Source organism: Capra hircus, chromosome 12, assembly GCF_001704415.2.
Source record: "Capra hircus breed San Clemente chromosome 12, ASM170441v1, whole genome shotgun sequence".
Lineage (NCBI taxonomy): Eukaryota > Metazoa > Chordata > Mammalia > Artiodactyla > Bovidae > Capra > Capra hircus.
Genome location: NC_030819.1, coordinates 21,634,443 through 21,654,376, shown reverse-complemented (window position 1 = coordinate 21,654,376; position 19,934 = coordinate 21,634,443).

Here is a 19,934-nt window from a genome sequence, read left to right as displayed (position 1 = left end):
CTGACCTGCATATAGGGTTCTCAAGAGGCAGGTCAGGTGGTCTGGTATTTCCATCTCTTGAAGAATATATTTATTATTCCACAGTTTATTATGATCCACACAGTCAAAGACTTTGGCATAGTCAATAAAGCAGAAATACATATTTTTCTGGAGCTCTCTTGCTTTTTTGATGATTCAGCAGATGTTGGCAATTTGATGTCTGGTTCCTCTGCCTTTTCTAAAACCAGCTTGAACATCTGGAATTTCATGGTTCACATACTGCTGAAGCCTGGCTTGGAGAATTTTAAAAGAAATTTCTAAATTTTGAAATTGGAGAATTTCTAAAGGAGAAAGCTAACAATACTTCCCCAGTGAGTCGTTATCAGAGAACTCAATAAAATGCGCTCTAAAACAGTGGCAATACTTACTGTAATTAGAAAAACTGTACTCCTAAATTGGAAAATATGACTAAAGTTCTTTGTTACCAGCCCCCAACTCCCATACAACATTTCTTCAAGAGGTATACGTATTCAACAATATACTTGCAAACACATTTTTATTACTGGACAGAAAATCTCTTTCGTTTTGACAGATGATCTGTGAACAAGTTTGAATAAATATTTGAGATCATTAACTCTGAATTGTGGCAAGAAGAATAAGCAAAATCCTGCATGTGAGATACTAGTTCGTTTTCTTAAAAAGCAATAAAAGCCAGTTTCTTATGGGGAGGGTAGCAGGACTGTTGGTGGTAGAATAGAACAAGAAAATATACTGATTTCAGAAAGAGAAGATGATCTGGATTACATATATGCCTGCATACAAATTATCTGGAATATATTTATAGAGAGATGAGAATTAGGTACATAGTTCTGATGGATCAGAGTCTATCTATTGGTCAGTTCCCAGGGTTGGAAAGATCCTATGGAGAAGGAAATGGCAACTCACTCCAATATTCTTGGGAAATCCTATGGACAGATAAGCCTGGTGGGCTACAGTCCATGGGGCCGCAAAAGAGTCAGACATGACTTACTGACTAGACAACATTGGTCAATTCATCTTCTTTGGGGGAAGAAAGTAATATTTCTGTACTTTACTACTGTCATCTATAAAATATCCATAATTATAATCTTTTATTACATTCATTTATTTTGAAGTATCTTCTCTAGAGTGCACTGTTTTAATTACTCACTTCAAGTTAAAATTTTTTTTTTCATATAGTTGAATGGGTGTTATTTTTCTAAACAATGTCCTAAATATTACAGAGTATTGAGGCACTTGGTTGTGTGGGGAGAAGGTAGTATGGTAGAATGGTGTCATTTTAGATGGTTATCTATCTAAATGTTGCCATCACCAGATATGACCATCTTTCCTGAATCTTCAGTTATAGCTACGGGTGGGTTACTGAGACGTGCCATTCTTCATTCTATAAAACAAGGCTTCTCTATGCATTTTAGCCTATTTAATTATGTCAGTTTTTCTTCATACTTCAGTGGATATTTTAGAACCCAGGATTATTAGCTTGATTCAGGATCTCACTGTCCCACAGGAAACTTTCTTTGACTGTCTAAAGACACATAAGATACTTCCTACTTTGTATTGCCTTTCTATCAAGTTTTAACATGGGGAGCTGGCATGAATTTTCTCTCTTTTCTCATCCTCTCTGGATGAATGGGTAGTGTGTTCAAAACTCTACCCACCCAGGGACTTACAAACATAGAAGATTTCATTTTCTCCTTTTGACCCTCTAGCTCTACCAACTTGCAAAAAAATGATCAGATTTGGAAACTTTATGTTGCATTGCATCCATCAGGAAAATTTCATGCCTTAAGTTTCCTTCAGCATTGCCAACTTCCTCAATACAAAAATACTGTCCTTAATTTTGTAACATCTATTGCCTGAGGCAAAAATTCTTTCTTTACAATATAGTTAACTCAATACAGTAACCAGAAAGATACAAAAAAAAATCAGATATTTCAAAATATCCTTATACTAGACTTTACACCACACTGAATCCTTCAATATGACTTCTGCATTACTAAAATATGCCCTTCATGTTACATAGATATATAACCCATTTTTCAGGACTCTAAAGGCTCTATAGGGTTAAAGTTAGCTTCTCCAGGTCTTATGAATAGATATAGACATCTTAAAATGGGTTTCTCAATTTATTGACCATAGCAGACAAAACATTGTCTATGGCATTAATACTTAAGGTCTTTAATGGATATATGACAACTTAAGTAGTGAATTAAAACTTTCCTTAGTATAATTATTAATGTTTTCCAGTTAAGATGCATTTTTGCCCCCTTATTCAAAATAATCATAATAGCATAACCCACTGAGTTTTTCTTGATAATATGTATAAGGAGAGGAAGTCAGACAAATTACAGGCCAAAAATAAAGTTCATTAAAACTCCTCAGGTTTTTAAACTTATTCTTGAGTATATTCTATAAAGTATTTTTTTAAGTTTTCCTAAAAGTAAGAATTTAGATTATTTGAATATTTTTGCTATCATAAATATTGCATGTACTTTCACAGACAAAGAGTTTTCTTAAATAAATTCCTCTACAAATGGACATAACCGGAACAAAGATGCACATATAAAATTTCAGTAGATACTGCCAAATCATTCAAGTGTGGCAATAGTAACCTTCCACTAAAAGTTGCATTTGATATGATTTATTTTCCCAAATTTCAACTAATGGTCTTGCGAGAAGTGAAGTGAAAGTCACTCAGTCGTATCTGACTCTTTGCAACTCCATTGACTATATAGTCCATGGAATTCTCCAGGCCAGAATACTGGAGTGGGTACCCTTTCCCCTCTCCAGGGGAATCTTCCCAACCCAGGAATCAAACCAGGGTCTCCTGCATTGCAGGCAGATTCTTTACCAACTGAGCTATCAAGGAAGTCCAACGGTCTTAGACAATGTCTTAATTTTCACCTTAATATAGTAATGATAATTACTATGTTTTTTCATTTATATTGTAATTTGCATATATTTATTGGCTTTAAACATTTTCTTTTCTTGAGTTGTCACTTGTATCTTGTACTGATTTTATATTGTGTTTCTTTCTAAAATGTTAAAAATATATTACATAATGTAATAAAATACATGGTATAGCAATATTTATAGTTAGTAATCCTTTAATATACGTGTCAAGGACAGCAGTTAGAACCTGACATAGAAAAACTGACCGGTTCAAAATTGGGAAAGGAGTATGACAAGGCTATATATTGCTTATTTAATTTTTATTCAGACTACATCATGCAAAATGCTGGGCTAGATGAATCACAAGCCAGAATCAAAGTTGCCAAGAGATATATCAACAATCTCATATATGCAGATATACCATTCTAATGGTAGAAAGTGAAGAGCAGCTAGAGAGCCTCTTGATGAGGGTGAAAGAAGAGAGTGAAAAAGCTGTCTTGAAACTCATGTTAAGGAAAAAAAAAAACAAAAAAACTAAGAATATGGTATTCAGTCCCACCACTTCATTGCAAATTGAAGGGGGAAAAGTGGAAGCAGTGGCAGATTTTACTTTCTTGGGCTCCAAAATTACTATGGACAGTGACTGTAGCCATGAAGTTAAACACTTGCTTCTTGAAAGAAAAGCTATGACAAAACTAGACAGTGTATTAAAAAGCAGAGACATCCTTTTGCTGACAAAGTTGTGTATAGTCAAAGCTATGTTTGTTTTTTTTTTCAGTACTCATGTATGAATGTGAGAGTTGGACCATAAAGAAGGCTGAGCACTGAAGAACTGCTGCTGCTGCTGCTGCTGCTAAGTTGCTTCAGTCGTGCCCGACTCTGTGCAACCCCATAGACGGTAGCCCACCAGGCTCCCCCATCCCTGGGATTCTCCAGGCAAGAACACTGGAGTGGGTTGCCATTGCCTTCTCCAATGCATGAAAGTGAAAAGTGAAAGTGAAGTCGCTCAGTCGTGTCCGACCCTCAGCGACCCCATGGACTGCAGCCTTCCAGGCTCCTCCATCCATGGGATTTTCCAGGCAAGAGTACTGGAGTGGGGTGCCATTGCCTTCTTCACTGAAGAACTGGTGCTTTCAAATTGTGGTGCTGAAGAAGACTCTTGAAGAGAGTCCCTTGAAGAGCAAGGAGATCAAACCAGTCAGTTCTAAAGGAAATCGACCCTGAATATTCATTGAAAGGACTGATGCTCTAGCTAAAGCTCCAATATGTTGGCTACCTGATGTGAAGAGCTGACTCACTGGAAAAGACCCTCATGCTAGTAAAGATGAAGGCAGGAGGAGACAGTGATGACAGAGGATGAGATGGTTGAATGGCATCACTAACTCAATGGACGTGTTTGAGCAAGCTCGGGGGTATAATGAAGGACAGGGATGCCTGGCATGCTGCAGTCCATGGCGTCCACAAAAAGCATGCCGACCGAATAGCAGGAAAGCCCATATCAAGTCAAAGTATATCCAAACACTAATACAATTTTAATTCCAGCTTACCACTGTGGCTTTGAGTTCTCTTTTTGTTAGCACTTGGATATTCCCTTTCTTGTTTTTATGCTTAAATAAATAGATAGATAGATATATACATATATATATTACTCTTGTGTTCAATATTTATACATCATAAACATTAGTTAAATCTACTGTAGCAAATAGTTACCTTTTAAAGTCTGTAAAATAATGTGGTAAACAATATGCCTGTTAAAATAATACAGTTGAGCTCTACAAATTGGAATAGCAGAAATACAGTTTACACTGTCCTGTTAAGTGCAAAGGTGAGTTAGAAAGTAATACTTATAACATGATTCTTTTTTGTTAAAATATATTTTAATTGTTTTGCATAGATATGAGTATTAGAGTAATAAATATGAAAGTATTCATAGCTAACTTTAGGAATTAGGATTAGAGTACAACTAAGTTTTCTTCTCAGAAAGACTCAATCAGTATCTTTAAGACATTTTAAATTTCCTTTTATTTTCTCTTACAATGCATCAGTATGCGATTGTATGAGTGCTTCTAAAAGACACATTTATAGATAATACTGCCTAGAACAAACACTGTAGAATTTCAGTAAACTTTACCTTCAATGTGTCCTTTTTTGGACTTTCAAAAAATATTGCTGTATTATTGAATTGCATTTTAAATATGCATATGTTTTGTGATTAAAATGAATGCTTAAGACATAGTGACTAAAATCAACAATACTTATATACTTTTGAGTTTCTACAGGACTATATTGTAAAGTGTTCTCACCACAAAAAAATGATAATTATGTGATGACATATACATATCAGCTAATGCTATGGTGGAAATCATATTGCAATACATAAGTATATCAAATTGACATGTTATACACCTTAAATTTACTGTTGTTTATTCACTAAGTCTTGTCTACCTCTTTGCCAAGTTTCCCTCTCCTTCACCATCTCCCAGAGTTTGCTCACATTCATGTCCACTGAGTCAGTAATGTCATCCAAGCATCTCATCCTCTGTTTCCTCTTTCTCCTGCCCTCCACCTTTCCCAGAATTAGGGACTCTTCCAATGCGTTGGCTCTTCACATCAGGTGACCAAAGTATTGGAGCTTCAGCTTCAGTATCAATCTTTAGACTTATGTAATGCTAGTAATATATTTCAATTATATCTCAATAAAATATAAATGAATTAAACATTTGTTTTTCCTGTGGTTCTGTTTCTAGGCAAGAAAACTAAGTGATGAAAGAGAATGCTCATGCACTTTTGATAGCAATATAAATTGACTCAGTCACATGGAAAACATCATGGAAATCCCTCAAAAAAATTAAAAATAGAACTACCAGAACATCCTGCAACTTTGTTTTGGGGCATATATCTAAAGAAAATGAAATCACTAACTAGAATATATCTGCACCCTCGTATTCTCTGCAGCACCATTTACAATAGCCAAGACATTTGCTATTATTTTTAGTGACTAAGTCATGTCTAACTCTTTTGTGACTCCATCGACTGAAGCCCGCCAGGCTCCTCCATCCACAGGATTTCCCAGGCAAATGTACTGGAGTAGGTTGCCCTTTCCTTCTCCAGGGGATCTTCCTGACCCAGAGATTGAACCTGAATCTCCTGCCCTGGCAGGCGGATTCTTTACCACTGAGGCAGCAGAGTATTATTTAAAAGAAAACGTGGTACAATTTATAACATTTTATGTATATGTGCATATGTATATAAAATAGAAAGAGAAAACAGACATTATTTCTAACATTACTACAAGAGACAATTATGCTTTAGTTTCATTATAAATAGTCAATATGAATACCTATGTATAAGTAAACAGATAACCAAGTCACCATGACATAGGGGGAAGGGAAAATACAATGGGTTGAACAAGGATGTGATTCAGGGAGGAAGTATGCAGGTTGTCTTAACAAAATTAATATGAACATATTTCAGCATTAGAAATAAGCAGACCCAGGGTATACAGATACATATCCTCCCTTATTTTTAATATACTACCAAAATAAAAATAAATCCTAGAATATGTTACAGAACTGTGGCAATTCAAGTAAGAATATGATCCTATGACTAAGTTGGAAGAGATCATAGAAAAGCCCTATGACTTATTTGATAGATGTTGTTCAGTCACTAAGTTGTATCCAACTCTTTGCAACCCCACGGACTGCAGCATGCCAGGCTCCCCTTTCCTTCAATATATTCTGGAGTTTGTTCAGATTCATGTCCATTGAGTCAGTGACACGATCTAACCCATCTCAACCTCTGCCACTTCTTTTGCCTTCAATCTTTCTGAGCATCAGGGTCTTTTTCAATGAGTCTATTTAATAGAGCTGGGGTTTAATAAAGTATCTATAAAAAACAGGATGTGTGACCTTGGGGATAAGTGAGGCTGGAAACTAGAATCAAAATCATTGCTACAAAACATAATCCAAGACAGACTATTCTCTTATGAGAATTACTCTACAGAGAAAATCTGCACAGGGATCGAGGAAAGTAACAGAAAATCTGCCTCATGTCTTGATGCTGGGGGATTGGAGAAATGTCTCTCATGAAAAATGAAATCCCCAAGTGTAGTCCATGTACAACTGAGGCATGCAAATCTATACTGCATGTTATAGAAATTTAGGGAGGAGAAAAGAGAATGCAAAATCTGGTCCATGAACAGTAAAGTCACTGCAGATCTGCTCCCCTCTCAAAAAGCTCCAAAACAGCACTCACTGCTTTGGAAGGAACTTGGGAATGCAAGAGTCAAAAGTAACAAAAGACACTTCAATCCATTGAAGATGATTGTAATATTTGAAATTACAAAAGACACAGATATCCATCAGGGGATACATCATAAATAATAGATTAAGAACAACAAAACAATTTATCATGAAAGAACAGGCTGAAAAAGTCTAAAAAATTATTTGCATCAAATGTGTAAACAAATCTACCTCCTGAGAACCAGTATGCGGGTCAAGAGACAAAGAATAGGACATGGAAAAATGGACTGGTTCAAAATTGGGAAAGAAGTACGTCAAGGCTACATATTGTCACCCTGCTTATTTAACTTCTATGCAGAATACATCATGCAAAATTCCACTCTGGACGAAGCATGAGCTGGAATCAAGATTGCCGGGAGTAATGTCAATAACCTCAGATATGCAGATGACACCACCCTTACGCAGAAAGCAAAGAGGAACTAAAGACCTTCTTGATGAGGTGAAAGAGGAGAGTGGAAAAGCTGGCTTAAAACTCAACCTTCAAAAAGCTAAGATCATGGCATTTGGTCCCATCACTTCATGGCAAACAGATGAGGAAACAATGGAAACAAAGAAAGTCTTTCTTCTCTTGGGCTCCAAAATCACTGCAGATGGTGACTGCAGCCATGAAATGAAGACACTTGTTCTTTGGAAGAAAAGCTATGACCAACTAGACAGCATATTAAAAAGTAGAGACATTAATTTGCCAACAAAGGTCTGCAGAGTCAAAGCTATGGTTTTTCCAATAGTCATTTACCGATGTGAGAGTTGGACCATAAAGAAGGCTGAGTATAGAAGAATTGATACTTTTGAACTCTGGTGTTGGAGAAGACTCTTGAGAGTCCCTTGGACTGTAAGGAGATCAAACCAGCCAATCTAAAGGAAATCAGTCCTGATATTGATGTGAATAGCTGACTCATTAGAAAATAATCTGATGGTGGGAAAGATTGAAGCACAGGAGGAGAAGGGGGCAGCAGAGGATGAGATGATTGGATGGCATCACCGACTCAGTGGACATCAGTTTGATGACGCTCTGGGAAATGGTGAAGGACAGGAAGGCCTGGTGTGCTGTAGTCCATGGGGTCAAGTCCATGGACAAGACTGAACAACAACCACAAAGTGTAGACAAACATATAAAAAATAAAACCATAATAAAAATAAAGGCTAAATATGAAGGAGCAACATTTTTAAAAGAAACGAATAGGATATTTAGAATTTTTAAATGGCATGCTTGAAATAGAAAAACAAAAATTCAATGGAGAAGTTAGGCAAATTTTAAAGATTTTCAGCAGTTCTAGAAAACAGACCTAAAAGAATTGGCTAGAACAAAGCACAGAAAAATGGACAGAAGGTTCTGTAGTATTTAACTAAGTATAGTGAGCATAGTGACACTGGAGTGGCTAAATTTAAAAAAAGGCCATTTTAAAAATAATAAACTAGAGAAAATAAGGTAACCTCCTTTCCAGAGCCATGACACAAATTTTTCCTGGGCCACATTTCATATTCTAGCATATGTAAAGGGTGTCATGTGTAGCCATGCAATGCACAACCTACGTGATCTTATGTAGAGAACTCTCTTCCATTCCCTCCCTATTATGCTTTTCTAACATATTTTAACTCAAGTAATACAATATTTGCACCAGTAGTATAAGAAATTAAATTACAAAATTATTTCAATCCAGCTTCTATAAAATGGCTGCTTAAGAACTCCTAGAACTCTGTTTATAGGAATCCTTAGACATTCTTTTAGCTGACTTTAGTTCCCACTGAAATCATTTAAGTAAATTACAAGTTAACATTAAGATTTCCATTTTGTTATATTCAATTCAAAAAGCATACATTTGATAACAATTTTTGTGTCTTTAGTATATTTAGTTGACTGCATTGTGTTTGTTGAAATATTTTCTTCTTTATAAAAGAATTCACTCTATAAATCCCCCTGCTTCCTTTCTATATGCAGTTCCAGAAGAAAAAAATGCTTCTCATTCCCCAAAATATAAATGACTTCTCCTTCAGATAGTAACTTGTATGGAATTGGGAAAATTAGTTACTTCTTTCTGTCACTGCAGTTCTTTACTGAGAAAGCTCATTTCCCTGTGTATATTTTAATGCAATCCCAGAAGTTATAACAATAGCACTCTTTCATTTGGTATCATAGAATAATGAGCTCTTCCACTTTCTGCTTCAGTGTCATGCAATACATTTAAACCTTTAAAAAATTTACTCAGTATGATAGGAAAGCACCTCAGTAGGAATGTTACTAATGTGTAGTAGACATCCCAATGAATAAACCTTTCCTTATTCTCCAGATAGGGTTTTTATTCTGCATTACTATTCACAGTAAACAACAGACTGGTAAAATAGTCAGTACAGGTTTAATGATGAATTAAACTGCATTTCATTGACATTCTCTAAGCCAGTAAGCTCTATATAATCGATTTTCTTTCAGAGGTCAATGTGAAACAACAGTTTGAAAGTGACATGGCCAAATAAATTCCGATTGTTGACCCTTGCCGTAGCTGTCTTTCTGTATATCATTAGCTGAGGCATTAAACCCATAAGTTTCTTCATCACTGAGAACGTTTGCTGTTGGTTTGCTGTATATGATCTTTATTATGTTAAGGTAGGTTCACTCCATGCCCACTTTCTGGAGAGTTTTTATCATAAATGATTGTTGCATCTTGTTAAAAGCATTTTCTGCATCTATTGACATATTGCACGATTTTTATTCTTTAATTTGTTAATATGACGTATCACATTGATTGATTTGGGTATTTTGAAGAATCCTTGAATCCCTGGGATAAATTCCACTTGATCATGGTGCACAGTCCTTTCAATGTGTCATTGGATTCTGTTTGTTTGCTAGTATTTTGTTGAGGACTTTTGTGTCTATGTTCATCAGTGATATTGGCCTATAATTTTTTTTGTGTGTGCAGTATCTTTGTCTGATTTTAGTATCAAGGTGATGGTGGCCAAGTATCTGGATGATGGTGGCCTTGTAGAATAAGCTTGGAAGTATTCCTTTGTCTGGGGTTTTTCAGAAGAATTTGAGAAGGATAGGTGTCAGTTCTGCTCTAAATGTTTGATAGAATTTGGCTGTGAAGCCATCTGATCCCAGACTTTGTTGGAAGATTTTTAATTACAGTTTCAATTTCATTACTTGTGATTGGTCTGTCTATATCTTCTTTACCTTCCTTGTTCAGTCTTGGAAGTTTGTACCTTTCTAAGAATTTGCCCATTTCTTCCAAGTTGTTCATTTTATCAGCATATAGTTGTTTGTAGAAGACTCTTATGATCCTTTATATTTCTGTGCTGTCCATTTTTACAACAGAGAAGTTACCATTAATGTGATGCCTTATAAGCAGCTTATAATTGGTTGTTACATTTGCATCCCATATGTCCATGTATCTGTTCTAATTGAGGTATGTGAATATAAATATTTTTAACTTTATCATCTTGCTAGTTATTTCTTATTTGGTCCATCTGTTCTTTTCTCCTTTCATTTTTCTTACTTTTGCATTAATGCAATATTATAGCTATTCTATTTAATCTATAATATTGTATTTTTTAATTCATTTTTATATCTTTAGTTCATTTCCCTAAGGTTTGAAAAATAATATCTTTTAAATATTAGATTCTGAGAACAAATGGTATCATACCATTTCACATACAGTGTAAAATACCAAGAATTTATTTATATAAAATTTTTAAGGCTTATTTTTCATATAAAGCCTAGATTCTACTAATGGTAATACAACAAATTTCAGGAAAGGGAAATATCCCTGGAAGTCTTTGTTAGTCTCAAAATTTTCACCAACAGTAGGGCTTAAAAACTGGAACACTCAGTTTTTCAAAAGCTACTTACAGGTTATTTGTCAAGGCAGCAACAGTTTCCATGGGGATGGACTCAAGTACCCTCAGCAAGAGGTTTCGGAAGTCTATTAAACTTCAGTGACTGAAACTTAGCACTTTTCTAATAACAAAATCTAATTACTAAGTGCTAAATTCAGCAAAAATGTCTAAAACATTCTCCTAGAGCAACTGTCATAATTCTCTAAATGGTGACTAACTGAAAATAACTATAGGCCAGTTTTTTAAGTTGTTTCAGTGAAAAAAATTGTGTATCTTTAGCCCTGCAGAAAAGCACCATGTTATAGAATTCATGACTCAGTTGCGTGTTGAAATAATATACTTTAAAAATATGATTGCTCTTCAGTAACAAAGATGAAGAAGTTGAATTTTCTGTGAAAGCTTGGACATACAAGGTCTGTTATTTGTCATAGAATATTGGCTTTCAGGTTTTGGAGCCAAATCCTCTTATTTACCAAAGTGCATTCTTATGATCTCCTGATGTTACCATTATTATAGAAGTAGTCACTCTGTATTACATCTGCTTCCTCTTGACACTGCATTAAATATCTAAGGTATATGATATTTCCCCTCGAAATTGTTTACTTACCAACATGGAGTAAAAATTCTACATTTTATTTTCTCTCTGCTGAAAAAGCATTTGGGAAAAAAAAAAAATACATGCTCTAAAATAGTAGACTTTATCCAGATGGGTGAAGTAAAAGAAAGAATGCCTCCAGTTAGCCAAGTTTCAGTCACAGGAACATATGTTAAGGCATTTGGCTGAATTATCTAGTTATTTAATAAAACATCCTTTTTCATTTTGGGTGAAAACATTTTTTGGGGGGATAAATAAATAAACACAACCCTTAATATATTTCTTTAGAGAAAGCTAACAAGCATCAATTAACTTCCCCTTCCCACTCTGAGAGTAGGTGTCCTATATTTATTCCTATCTTATGTTTATGTCCCAGTTGCAGTACATCTGAATCCTAGTCTCAGTTCTGATCACCAAGTATTAGAAAATGAAATGAAGTCCATGTCTGTGAGTGAGAATAATTTAGAAAGTCTAAAATGAATGCTAATTAAAAATAATTGAAATAGTTAGATGGATACTGGAAACAGCCAACATTAGGGGGGAAAAAAAAAAAAACTATATCAAGTTAAATGTCATTTATTAGGTAACGTGACCTCCAACTTCCCCGGAAATACTGGATTATTCAAGAGTTTCTTCATTTTGCCACCGTTATAATATTTACAACACTATAAGACAGCTGAACAGTTGGGTTTTTTTTTTTTTTCAGTAACACTGCTTACTTATCTAGTTATATAAATGTTTATTTTAAAATATATGTTCAAATATTTAGAATGTACAGAAATTAAGAAATCTAAAGCACTATTTTAACAAAAAAACTGATTTACAATAATGTCAAGAATACTAAAATATCTGAGGATGAATACAGTGAAATATGTATTGTTCAATAACAAATGCAAAATATTGCTGAGAGAGATTAAAGACCTAAATAAATAGAGAGTTTATATGGGCAAAGAATGTTGCCTGCCATTTCAGTAAAATGTTGACTGCCATCAAGCCTTCATTCACTGCAGCCCCTCTTATGGTGCACCCTGAAGGAATTCCTCTAAAGGTGGAGAAAAAAAAATAGGATACTGGCCCTAAATAGTTAAGATGCTTGTCTGAAGAATACTTAAGATGCTTATCTAAATAATACTTTCAATGAGCTCAGAGTTCTGCATCTTTCCATACATAAAGAAGCATTAAAATCACTAACTTGAGATGTCTGTATTTTGTGTGTGTGATTAGCAGTAATCTTTTGATGTTCAACTGCATTTTTCCTTTTTTTTTTTAGCAAAAGCTTCTATACATATTGGCTCCTCCCTTGCCTCTTTGGAACAGTTCTTCAGAGCTACCTGAGAGGCTATCTCCCAGGCTATAGTCTTCAGAAAGGTTTGTGAATAAAACATAACCAGAAGCTTTCAGATTGTTTGTTTTTCTTGAGTCAACAGATCATGGATGTGAAGATTCAATACTTTTAAGATGACAATTTATCATCTTAAATGACTTGGGGCTTCTATGCATGTAATCTATACATGGGGCTTCCCTGTTGATTCAACAGTAAAGAATCTGCTTGCAATGCAGGAGACACACAGGAGACATGGGTTCAATCCTGAGTCAGGAAGATCCCAGGGAAGAGGGCATAGAAACACACTCTAGTATTCCTGCCAGGAAAATCCCATCAACAGAGGAGCTACAATCCATGGGGTTGCAAACAGTAGAACACGACTGAAGCAACTGTACACACACACACACACACACACACAAATATACACACACACAATCACACACACACACACTCAAAGAATAGATATAAGACAACTCCAATATTAATTCAAAATTCCAGTGAATTATTTTGGAAAAATTAAAAGCTGACTCTAAAATGAATCTTAGAATACAAAAATCTGTAACAGCAAAACATTCTTGATAAGAAAGATCTAAACTGGGAGTCTTTTACCTTAGTAGACTGAAAAAATTTCCTTCAGCACTAGGCAAGGAAAGGATCCAGTCACAGTCCCCCTGATCTGATAGAGTGGGTAACATACTGAGAAGGAGAAGGCCATATGGCCCCGGAGGCAGAGACTGGAGGGATGAGACTACCAGTCAAGGAACTGTGGCAACTACCATAAGCTGCACAAAACAAGGAATGGATTCTCCCTGAAAAACTCCAGAAGGAGCACAGCTTTGCTGGCATCTTGAGCATGCATGTTTCAGCTCAAGAAAACTGGCTTTGGACTTCTGTCTTCTAGAAATGTGAGGGAATACATTTCTCTTGTTTTCAGTCACCAATTTTGTGGTACTTCATTACTGAAGCCATGAGTAGCTAACACAAATATGGTAGTCAAGACAGTATAAACTTGGAATAAATACAAATAAAATAGAATATAGATTCCAGAAATAAATTCATACTTACATGGTCAAGTTAATTTCAACACAAAGGCCAAATCAAATCGATGGGAAAAGAAACAAATTTAAGGTACATATTACTGAACTAACTATTTTCTGTACAGGCTTTCTATATGGAAAATTATGAACTTCAACTCATACATGACACCATACAGAAGTTACATTTATGATGAATCACAGACCTAAATATGAAAGCTAAATTTACGAATCTTTTGGGAAAAAAGGAACCTTTGCCACATTCCATAACTGTGAAGTACTTCAAAAACATTGTGTTTAAAGTAATAGATAGACACAAAAGTGTAACTAATATTGATATACAGTGAAAGGAATTGGAGACGTTTTATTTCTGAAGGAATGGATATTATGAAAGGAATTGGAGACATTTTACTTCTGAAGGAATGAATATTATGACACAAACAGCTTTATTTATTCCTTTCTGATATTTATGCTTTTGATATTTTCACACCTATTTCATGTTGAATAGAAAATAGATGAGAGTAGTTTTCCCTAATTTTATGATCAAAAGATTCAATTTAACCCTGTAATAAGATGTTCAAATGCAATTTTGGTAAATATTTATTATCAGATTCAATTTAATTTTGCATTAGTTTACTTATCATTAATCAATATGGGATTCTGTCAAATAATCAAAATGTATTTTTTCTTTTACTTTTTTCCCTAATTCATTATGCTGTAAGCTATTTTTTATAATGTCAACTAATCCTGCATTTCTGGAATAAAAACCACTTTTATATGACATCTTGTCCATATTATATATTGTTAGGGTCAATTGTCTAATATTGCAACTGTGCTCATAAAGGATATTGGTTTGTCATTTCCTTTCCTTGTAATCTTTTTATCCAGTGAAGCAGTGAAGTTGCTCAGTCATGTCTGACTCTTTGCAATCCCATGGACTATAGCTTACCAGGCTTCACCATCCGTGGAATTTTCCAGGCAAGAGTACTGGAGTGGGTTGCCATTTCCTTCTCTAGGGGGGATCTTCCCGACCCAGGGTTCGAACCCAGGTCTCCTGCACTGCAGGCAGACGCTTTACCATCTGAGCCACCAGGGAAGCAGGTTTTGGTATATCAATAACACTGTTTTCATAAAATGAGTTGGAAAATGGCATCTTTCATTTTTCTGAAGGAGTTGTTTTTTCTTTTTTTTTTAAATTTGCTATTTGATGGAGACTTGGTGTTATTTCCCCCCTAAATATTTGATAGAATTCTATATTGAAGGCAAATAAACATGGAATTTCTTACGAAAGAAAATTTCTTCTTAACTGCAAATTTAAATTATTTAATAGAAACAGAATTATTCAGGCTATCTCCTTCTTTAGGGAATTTAGATGGTTTATGTCTTAGAAGGAATTTTTCCGTTTCATCTAAGTTTCCAGTTTTGTTGATCTAATATTCCTTATAATATATTTGCATTACTTATTAAGGTCTATAAGACATGTAACCCTTATATTGATTGGTGTTTTCACTTAAACTAAGGGCTTATTATTTAATGTATTCTACAGAATAATGATTGGTGTTTTCTCTCTTCAACTAAGAGCTTATAATTTTTTAAACTTTTCTTTTTATTTTTATAATGCACATTTATGTACACGTATTTATACTTGGCAAATTATGAATTCACAGTGGCCTGTAATATACATGTAATCTATACAGAACAGTGAAACCATGGTTTAGTAGAAGGCCAGTGGACTGAGAACAAAACACTGATTCAGGTCATCCTTGACAGCTTGTTCAAGACGTTTAGTGCACGTGCCTCAGTTTACTCATCCACGTGGGACATGGTCTGGTGGTGCCAGAAAGAACCTTTCAAGAGGTTGAGCAAGTCTAAATCCCAGTCATGAGCTTTGGTGGTTGTGTTATTTAATCCTGTGATCCTCAGTTTTCTTCTCTGTCTCAGGGGTAGCAGCACCTCCCTCATGGAGTGCTATGCCTGACACACTGAAATCTTCTGCAAATGATAGGGAGAAAGGCTTGGCAACTGCATCATTCCCTTGAATGGAGAAGGAAAGTGTTGGGTTCCTTTTCATTGTCCTATCAAAGGTGTGCAGAGGGCCACAACGACACAATGTTGAACGCCAACAACAAGGTGCATTTCCCACTTGAAACACACCTGCCATAAGAGTTTCATGTCTTCAGCAGAGTTAAGCAACAACTTGCTTCAAAGATCCATGAATTATCTTGATAATGAAGCTTCCTTTTTCCAGCAATGGAACTTTCAAATGTTGACAAAAGTTAATTGGTAAACTTTTTTAACTTGTCAATGAAGCAGGTTTTAGTTTTATTTTGGGAGGTGCCTTTCTGGCTCTTATCTTTATTCTCTTCGTTCTACTGACTTTGGACTTGTTTTATTTCTCTTAACTTTGAGATGGACTCTTAGGTCCATCTTTCTTCCTGTAGATCTTCCTTTAGATCTTTCTTCCTTTACAACTTTGCATTTTAGGAACTCACTGGCCAAAGATTTGTTTCCTATTGGTTTGATACAAAATACTGACATTGACAAAGATGTCATAAAGGCCATTATATGAATAAAATTATACAGTCATCTTTTATAAACTAGCTTATTACCAAAAACCAGCATTAATTCAGGAAATATTAAGATATCACAGCAATTGAAAACTTGTAATGCCCTATAGTTGTATGGTCTAAGTGAAAGAAACATGGTTATAATTTAGCAAGATTTAACACTAATCCTGAACAATGTTTCCAGTATTGTTGTGAGTCTGAAATAATTTTTTCTAAACCTACTATTCTTTAATAACAATGATGATGTAAAAGTAAATTTTAAACAAGTATGTTAGAAGAAAGAACAAACTATCTTTAAAATTATATTGTGAAATTACTGTCCTAAAAGAAGTGGTTCCAAAAAAACATCTACTTCTGCCTTCTTAACTACGCTAAAGCCTTTGACTGTGTGGATCACAACAAACTGTGGAAAATTCTTAAAGAGATGGGAATAACAGACCACCTGACCTGCCTCCTGAGAAATCTGTATGCAGGTAAAGAAGCAACAGTCAAAACCGGATATAGAACAATGGACTGGTTCCAAATTGGGCAAGGCTGTATATTGTCAACTTGATTATTTAATTTATATGCAGAGTACATCATGGGAAATGCCAGACTGGGTGAATCACAAGTTGGAATCAAGATTGCAGGGAGAAATATCAATAACTTCAGATAAGGAGATGATACCATCCTTATGACAAAAAGCAAAGAGTAAAGAAAGAGCCTCTTGATGAAAGTAAAAGAGGAGAGTGAAAACGCGGCTTAAAACTCAATAAACTAAGATCATGGCATCCGGTCCCATCACTTCATGGCAAGTAGATGGGGGAACATTGGAAACAGTGACAGGCTTTATTTTCTTGGGCTCCAAAATCACTGCAGATGGTGACTGCAGCCATGAAACTAAAATATGCTTGCCCCTTGGAAGAAAAGCTATGACCAACCTAGACAGCATGTTAAAGAGCAGAGATATTAATTTACCAACAAAGGTCTGTATAATCAAACTATGGTTTTTCCAGTAGTCATGTATGGATGTGACTAAAAAGAACCATAAAGAAAGCTGAGTGCTGAAGAATTGATGCATTTGAACTGTGGTGTTGGAGAAGACTCTTGAGAGTCCCTTGGACTGCAAGGAGATCCAACCAGTCTATCCTAAAGGAAGTTAGTCCTGAATATTCATTGGGAGGACTGATGCTGAAGCTGAAGCTCCAATACTTTGGCCACCTGATGTGACAAATTGACTCAGTGGAAAAGAGCCTGATGCTGGGAAAGATTGAAAGCAAAAGGAGAAGGGGACAAGAGGGCATGAGATGTTTGGATGGCATCATTGACTTGATGGACATGAGTTTGAGCAAACTCTGGGAGTCGGTGAAGGACAGGGAGGCCTGGTGTGCTGTAGTCCATGGGGTTGCAAATAGTTGGATACAGCTGAGTGACTGAACTGAACTGAAGAAGTGGTCATAACATATGCCACTGATATTTTAGAAAAAGGTATCTTAACAGCTGTGTTGAGATTTTCATTAATAAAATTGCTTTGTTTTGGGGTGGCTTTTTTATACCCTCCAAGTTTGTGGTATTTATAATTTGTTGTGATTTACTTTCTCATTTTAAACTCTTATTCTTATGTAAATTGGTAATTGTAACTTGCATTACTTCCCTAAGAAGATTTCACACATTACATAAGCTTCAGGCATCTCAATACCTGAATCATCCCTGCCTGTATCAATTCACATTATCAACAGTAATAATTACCATTTGATAAGAGCCTAAGAGAATATTACCTTTTCTATCATACAATTTGTAGACATACCATTGACACAGGTAATAACTGAACTGGCATTAGAATAGAGCCAATATCTGTAAAGTTCGAACTACGTTTTTACTCTACTGCCTTTGATATACTGACATGAATAGCTCATTGTTTTCTATTGCTTTAGGTTTACATTTTTTTAAACTGTGTCATTTCCTATGATATATTGACAGAAATAGCTCATTGCTTCTACTGCCTTAGGTTTACTTTTTTTTTTTTTTTATTTTTCTTTTTTTTTTTTTATTTTATTTTATTTTATCTTTTTTTTTTTTTTAACCTGTGTCATTTCCTATGCTCCTTCACCTTTTCTTGCTCCCTGCACAGCCCTCATCCTACAGAGTGGCTTTATCTTTTCTATTTATTTATATCTGATTCTGTTGTGCTCTACCTCATCCTAAGCCATGTCCTTTCTCTGGCAATTAAACCCTGAATTTACCTTTCTCATCTACATGTATGGGGAAAATCCTTTCTTCCATACCCACATTAATATAAACACAAGTTTTAGTATTTTGTGTCCTGCTTTCTATTATGTTATCCTCCTTCCTGTTTGACTAATATTATTTCTTTTTTTTTTTCTAGCTTACATGTTAATCCTGTGTCCATGACACTTGGCTCCTTATATTTATTATTTTGACAAGTGTGATGGAGCTTCTTATATCATAGTTAAGCTTGCAGGTTTACAAATACTGGAGGAAATTGCAAATGCAAGTCAATATACTGTTACAAAAAGTTGGAAAAAACAAATCACAGGCTGATGGTAATTTAAGAACTTGTAAATTATTTAATGAGCTGGCAATAATTTTATTAATATAATATGAAATTTCCTAAAATTGATATGGTAGAGAAAAACAAAACACTTACCATTAAAACCTCATTGAAAAAAAAAATGTATATATAGGAGACTATCTTCCTTAGTAAACTTGTCTGATACACACTGTCACAAATATCTCTCAATAATATTTGTAATGTTAATTATTAATTGTTACATTTAATTATTTTAATAGACTATAAGCGATTTTAAGTCTTGCAAACTGGAGAAGGCGTTACAATTATCCCCATCTGACAGATTTTGAAATTTAAAGTTTGGCAAATTGAATTACTTTGAAACATTCTCTATTAAGCAACAGAATACACTATTGAGTGTATGTTTACTTTAATTACCATGCTCTTGACCTCTGTCATGTGCTGCCTTCCAGTAATATCTAGGTTTTCTTTAGAAAAGAGAACCAGTTTTTAAGAAAACCAGTAAGTAAACATAGAAGAGCTCAGATACTTCAAATGATAGTGATTAATGAGTCTCTAATCATGTAAGTCTGCTACTTTGCTTTTTTATTTAGGGGAGACTGAAATTAACAATTCATAAGGAGTGTGACGTGTTTAAATGTAATATTAAAAAAGGAATAGTTCTATTGGAAATCCATGATATACTGAAGACAATAAGTGATGTCTTTCGTTAAATCATTTGAAAAATGTGTTATGTCCTAAAAAATCAGACTCTAAGCTCTATCAAACTCCATAAGAGGATTTAAACTTGATCTTTCCCACAGATTCTCTCCATGGTATTTTTATATTTCACGAAATCATCT